Here is a 6,815-nt window from a genome sequence, read left to right on the forward strand (position 1 = left end):
CTGTAGTTACTGAATCAGCAGACATGGATGTATGAGGTGGTTCTCTCAAAATGGATTGGCTTGCTGTCTATTAATATAATCCACCCTTGCCCAATAACTGCTCATGCTGGATCCATTACATATCAGGTGAATGTACCAAGAATTAGACTTGACAGCCCACCCCCACTTCTTGTTTGTTGTGTGTGTTAGGTGCCGTAGAGTTGCTTCCAACTCGTAGTGACAATGTGTAAAATAGAATGAAATAAGCCTCCTGTTTATTAGAAAGAAATGGTGTACTCCCAAGAGATCCACCGAGATAAGGAGTTTCAATGACATGGGAGGGGACGGTAGGAGACAGACATCAACGAAGGTGTTGAAGGAAGTAGTAGGGGCCTCATAGCTTAAACAATTTTGCACGTGGGTACCCTCATGACCCTGTGTAAACTTCATTTCGGGCCAGCACATTCTCACACACTGGAGCTGGTATCAATTTCATCTAATGCCCTGCCAGTTCCCTTCCACTGCAGCACTCACTTTTCCTTGTGTCCTGTCTGCTTGGCGTCTATAGGTCTTTGCTTTGAACAACTGGTGCCCCTGTTTTGTTGACGCCCTAAGCACATGCTTACCTTGCTTACTGGGTAATCCATCCCTGATGATGTCCTTCCCAGAGACTGGTCCCTCCTGATAACATGTCCAAAGTACGTGAGACAACGTCTCACCATCCCTTCTTCCAAGACAGATTTGTTCGTTCTTCTGGCAGTCCGTGGTACATTTAGTATTCTTCACCAACACCATAATTCAAAGGCAACAATTCTTCTTCGGTCTTCCTTATTCATTGTCCAGCCTTTGCATGCATATGAGGTGATCGAAAACACCATGGCTTGAGTCAGGTGCACCTTAGTCCTCAAGATGACATCTTTGCTTTTTAACACTTTAGAGAGCTCTTTTGCAGCAGATTGGCCCAGTGCAATCTGTCATTTGATTCCCTGACTGCTACTTCCGTGGGCGTGGATTAAGGAGCCAAGTAAAATGAAATCCTTGACAAATTCAATCTTTTCTCCTTTTATCATGATGCCGCTTACTGGTCCAGTTGCAAGGATTTTTATTTTATGTTGAAGTATAATCTTCATCAGTAAGTCCTTCAAGTTCTCTTCACGTTCAGCAAGCAAGGTTGTGTCATCTACACACTGCAGGCTGTTAATGAGCCTTCCTCTAATCCTGATGCTACACTTTTATTAATTGGCTACTCTCTCCTATTTAGGAGAGTTTAGATAAAGTCTTGAGTTTGGGAGAACAAACGGCACTTCACCTCTCAGAAGCATCTACCAAACCAAAAAAACCAAACCCATTGCTGTCAATTCTGACTCATAGTGGCCCTATAGGACAGAGTAAAACTGCCCCCTAGGGTTTCTAATACGTGCCTGGTGGATTTGAACTGCTGACCTTTTGGTTAGTAGCCACAGCACTTAACCACTCTGCCACCAGGGTTTCCGGAAGCATCTAAGGGGTTACTAAACCAAAAACCAAACCTATGGCCATCAAGTTGATTCTGACTCATAGCAACCCCAATAGGACAGAGTAGAAGTGCCTCAGAGGGTTTCCAAGGCTGTAATGTTTATGGAAGCTGGCTGCCTTATCTTTCTCCCACAGAGCAGCTGATGGGTTCAAAGCACTGACCTTTCAGTTAGCAGCCAAACGCTTTAACCACTGTGCCACTAAGACTCCATAAGGGAGATACCGGGTCATATTAAAGTTCGTCGGTTATGGTTCGGAGGGGTACAGGGCAAGACATGAGTGAAACATCAAGATACACAAGAATACAAAAAATGAGTGAAAATGAGGTCTTGGACTAAGAATGATGTCAATGGAAAAGTTAGAACAAATAAATAAAGCAGCATTATGAGGGTCATCTCTATGAGGGCCTAGAGGTTTGCCTGGTGGTTAAGCACACACGCTGTGCAGCTAAACCATCCTGGGTTTGAACCCTGGCTCTGTCACTTACTGGCTTTGCAACCTTAGCTGCTTAACCTGTGGTGTCGAGTGCTCCATCTGTAAAATGAAGCAAATAATTGTATCTTCCTTTTAGGGTTTTTATGAAGATTAAGTAAGCTAATTATAAAGTATTTAGAGCAATACCTAGCATGTAGTTAGTATTCTATGTGTTGTTGATATTATTTTTTATATGAACTTAAATACTGTTGAACTGGTACTGAACCAAATTTCCTAAAAATATAATTCAGTAGTGAGGGGGAAAGTCAATTCCTACAAGTGGATGGGGGGAAGGGGCGGGGAAGAAAGGGTAGAAACTATAAAAGTACAAAAAAAGGATAAGAGAGAGCAGTGCAAATGAATTACTTAATATGACTCTTCCAGCCATGGTCTTTGTGACTCACACAAAATGATTGAGTGGGACTAAGTAAATAAGATGTATGGAACCCTAATGAGGGGATTGGTCAGTTTTGCCATCCTGCTAGGCTTAAAATGAGCCAACCCAGAGGCGGGAAGAGAAGATCTCACCAAGACCAAGAAAGAAGAGCCAGGAGTAGAGCACGTCCTTTGGATCTGGGATCCTTTTGCTGAGGATCTCCTGGAACTAGGAGACAGAGAGAGAGAGAGAAAGAGAGAGCTGTAACACCAAAGATGGCGAGAAGCAGCAGCAGAGAAATGGTGGAGGCAGAGGCAGGAGACCGGCAGCAGATGGTGCAGTTGGCTTCGCAGCCCATTAAGTGAGAAAGCTAAAGCAAGAAAGCTAAGCGTCTTCGAGCAGGAGGCTTACTGGCAGAGTAGGGTGCTCCGGGCACTTGGTATAGCTAGGTTTGCTCCACAGAGCTACAGCTGAGTAACTTCAGGCTGAGGCTTGCTGGCAGAGTGGGGTGCCTCTGGGCACTTATTGGCAGAGCTAAAAGAGCTTTGTAACACTTGCCTGAGCAGGGCGGAGGCTGAGGGGCCAGAGAGAGGCATGCCTGTGGCCGTGACTGAGAAGAGACTGTCCTGATGGAAAAGCTGTATCTAAGTGTTCCCGAACCTGAATTGTAACCTGTTACTTCCTTAATAAAGCCCTTAACTCTGAGTATGGTCCACGAGATCTGTGTGGCCATTGCAACGAATTATCAAACCCAGCAGAGAAGTAGAGAGTACAGTGGGAGGAATGGCTGGTGTCAGAATTGGTAAAAAGTTTGGAGGGTAGATACACATCTGATCACATAGAAGTCAGCCTTGGGCTGTTGATCTTGATTCCCCTTCCCCCTTGTGAAGTTAGACAAGGAGGTCGAACACTCCTGCCATGTCATATTTACAGAGAGATATAACTTAGATGGAAAAATATCTTAAAGAATGTTTAGCACAGGGGATAAAAAGGGTATATGATACCTAGATGGAATTAGGAAAAATTAAACAATTAAACTGCAGGAAAAAAATATGTAACTTTATTCAGAAAATTTATTTCTGAGTCTAAGCTTTGCCTGAACAATTTTATAACGCTGATGAAATTGGTCTATTGCAAAGATGCTTGCTACTTTCTATGCAGTAAATGCCGCTGAATCAAGCGCCAACTTCTTCTTTCCCAAGGCTTAAGCAGAATGAAGACAAGTTCACTGTTCTTATATATATTAAAGCTGTGGGTTTCCATAAAATGGAAATAATGGCCATTGAAAATTTTTATCATCCTAGAGCTTTCAAAGATTTTATGCATTTGCTTATTGCCAAGATAGCACAATATAACGCAAAATGAATTTTTTCTTGTTCATTTTTACTGTCTTTATATAGTTTTAATAAAGAAGCACATCAGACTTTTTGACTTGCCAAGGTATATTAAAACTATCCTGTTGCTAAACAATTGTAGAGATCAACACAAAAAAGGAAGTCTGGTTTCCCAAAAAAAGACCAACTTTCTACCTATGAATGTTCACTTTAAATATTTATTAAAAGCACACGTGCAAGGTACTGTGTTCATTGCTGGCATTCAGAGAGGGTTAAGGCATGGTCTATGCACATGAGGAACTCCTCAACTAATGGGAGAGACACACAGGAAGTGATATCATTTTGACATAATGTTATTGTCGTTGTTAGTTGCCACTGAGTCAATTCCAACTCATGGCAACCCCATGTGTACAGAACAGAACTGCTCCATAAGGTTTTCAAGGCTGCACTCTTTTGGAAGCAAATTTCCAGGCTTGTCTTCCAAGGTGCCTGTGGGTGGGTTTGAACCATCAACCTTTTGGCTAGTATTCAAGCACTTAACCGTTTGTGCCATCCAGGGACTCCTTTTCAACATAATATCCTGTGATAAAATAAAGGTATGTAGAGGGTACTTGGGTTTCCCTCACTTATGGAGCCTGCAGACTAGCATATCATTTGGATACCAAAACAATGCTTTCCAACTTGTTTAAACATATAAAAACTTACGTGTGAAATTCTATTCCAGAATCAGACATTATGCAGGACTTCCTTTAGCATTTAGAAAAGCATTTATCTCCTCATAATTAAAAATGTGTAAGCTTTGTGTCATGGATTGAATTGTATCCCCCAAAAATGTCTGTTGACTTGGCTGGGTCATGATTCCCAGCGCTGTGTGATCGTCTACCATTTTGTTGGGTGATGTGATTTCCCTGTGTGCAGTGAATCCTATCACTATGACGTAATGAGATGGATTGGTGGCAGTTATGTTGATGAGATCTACAACACTGGATAGTGTCTTGAACAAATCTCTTTTGAGTTATAAAAGAGAGAAGCGACCAGAGAGACATGGGAACCTCATACCACCAAGAAAGCAGTGCTGGGAGCAGAGTGCATCCTTTGGACCTGAGGTTCCTGAGCTGAGATGCTCCCAGACCAAGGGAAGACTGATGACAAGGACCTTCCTCCAGAGCCTTTATGGAAAAAAAAAAAAAAAGTGGGGGTGAATAGCTGAGAAATCAGTAGATTTAGGGCTATGTTTTGCTTATAAGAAAGTAAGTTTCAACATCACTGCTATTTTCAGTCTCCATTTAGCATCAGGTCCTATATCATCTAAGTCTGTACGCATCCTCCCCCAAGCCTCTAGCACTGACAGATATAACATCCAAATAACTCTTCATAAAAAGAGCCCTAAGTCATAAAGGGCTGCAGTAGTGGTTCAGTGGTAGAATTCTCACCTTCCATGCAGGACACAGAAGCTCGATTTCTGACCAATGAACCTTATGCATGGTTACCACCCATTTGTCAGCGGAGGCTGTTGTGTTGCTATGACGCAGAGCAGGTTTCAGTGGAGCTTCCAAACAAAGACAGATTAGGAAGAAAGGCCTGGCTATCTGCTCCCAAAAGTCCATCAGTGAAAACCCTACAGATCACAAAGTTCTGGTCCACAACCAATCATGGGAATGGCACAGGGCTGGGCAGCCTTCATTTCAATGTGGGTGGAGTTGCCACGAATTGGGAGCCGACTGGCAGGCAGCCATCAATAAGACATCAAGAAATGGTTAATATGTGGGGTATTTTGTTTTAAAACCAGAGAAGTGTGCAGTATGTTGGGAAAGTTTCTATCATGTTTTTAAAAATGCTTTGGTGTTTATAAGATTAAACATCAGTTATTCATAAGCTTCATTTATCCCAAATACTATATTCACAAAGATGCCAGATAGTAGGTCTATTACAGAAAGGGAAATAAAGGTCCCTCTTCGCTATCTTCCCCATTCCCCAGCAGCCACAGCCATGAAGTTCAAGCTGGGCAGTTTCAGCAGGTGCAAGATCTACTCTGGACACAGGAGGCACTACGCCTCACTTCCGAAGGTTTTCCAATTTCTTAATGCAAAACATGAGTTGGCATTTCTTTCCAAGAGGAACCCTCGGCAGATAAACTGGACTGTCCTCTACGGAAGAAAGCACAAAAAGGGACAATCGGAAGACATTCAAAAGAAAAGAACCTGCCATGCAGTCAAATTCCAGGGGGCCATTTTTTTTTTTTTTTTATCACTGATGCATCTCTTGCTGATATAATGGCCAAAGGGAATCAGAAAACTGAAGTTTGAAAGGCTCGATGAGAACAGGCTATCGGGGCTGACAAGGAAGGAAAAAAAGGCTAAGCAAGCATCTAAAAAGACAGCAATGGCTGCTGCTAAAAAAAAAAAGCTGCTAAGGCTCCCACAAAGGCAGCACCTAAACAAAAGGTTGTGAAGCCTGTGAAAATTAAAAAAAAAAAGCTGGTGGAAAATGCTAAGTTGGCAGATGAGATGTTTAAATAAAGATCCGACTGTTAACAGAACCAAACACTGCCCAGTCCTGCACCATCCTCACAATCGTGGCTATGTTTGAGCCCACTGTTGCCCACTGTTGCAGCCACTGTGTCAATTCATCTCGTTGAGGGTCTTCCTCTTTTTTGCTGACCCTGTATGTTACCAAGCATGATGTCCTTCTTCAGGGACTGGTTCTTCCTGATAACATGTCCAAAGTAAATAAGATGAAGACTTACCACCCTTGCTTCTGAGGATCATTCTGGCTGTCCTTTTACCAAAACAGATTTCTTTGTTCTACTGGCAGTCCATTGTATATTTACTATTCTTCACCAACACCGTAATTCAAAGGCATCAATTCTTCTTCAGCGTTCCTTATTTATTCTCCGGCTTTCTCATACATATGAGGCAATTGAAAACACTACAGCTTGGATCAGGTACACCTTAGTCCCCAAAGTGACATCTTCTCTTTTTAACACTTTAAAAAGGTCTTTTGGCAGGGAGCACAACAGAGAACCCCTGAGGGAGCAGGAGATCAGTGAGATGCAGACCCCAAATTCTCACAAAAAGACCATACTTAATGGTCTGACTGAGACTAGAGGAATCCCAGCGGTCATGGTCCCCAAACCT

The 6,815-nt window shown here is 42.6% G+C and overlaps 1 pseudogene; it reads left to right on the forward strand.

Moving 5' to 3' along the window:
• The first annotated feature begins 5,319 nt into the window (after positions 1-5,319).
• On the forward strand, positions 5,320-6,255 carry LOC100674916 (large ribosomal subunit protein eL24-like; annotated as a pseudogene).
• Positions 6,256-6,815: the final 560 nt, after the last annotated feature.

Source organism: Loxodonta africana, chromosome 1 (assembly GCF_030014295.1).
Source record: "Loxodonta africana isolate mLoxAfr1 chromosome 1, mLoxAfr1.hap2, whole genome shotgun sequence".
Taxonomy (NCBI): domain Eukaryota; kingdom Metazoa; phylum Chordata; class Mammalia; order Proboscidea; family Elephantidae; genus Loxodonta; species Loxodonta africana.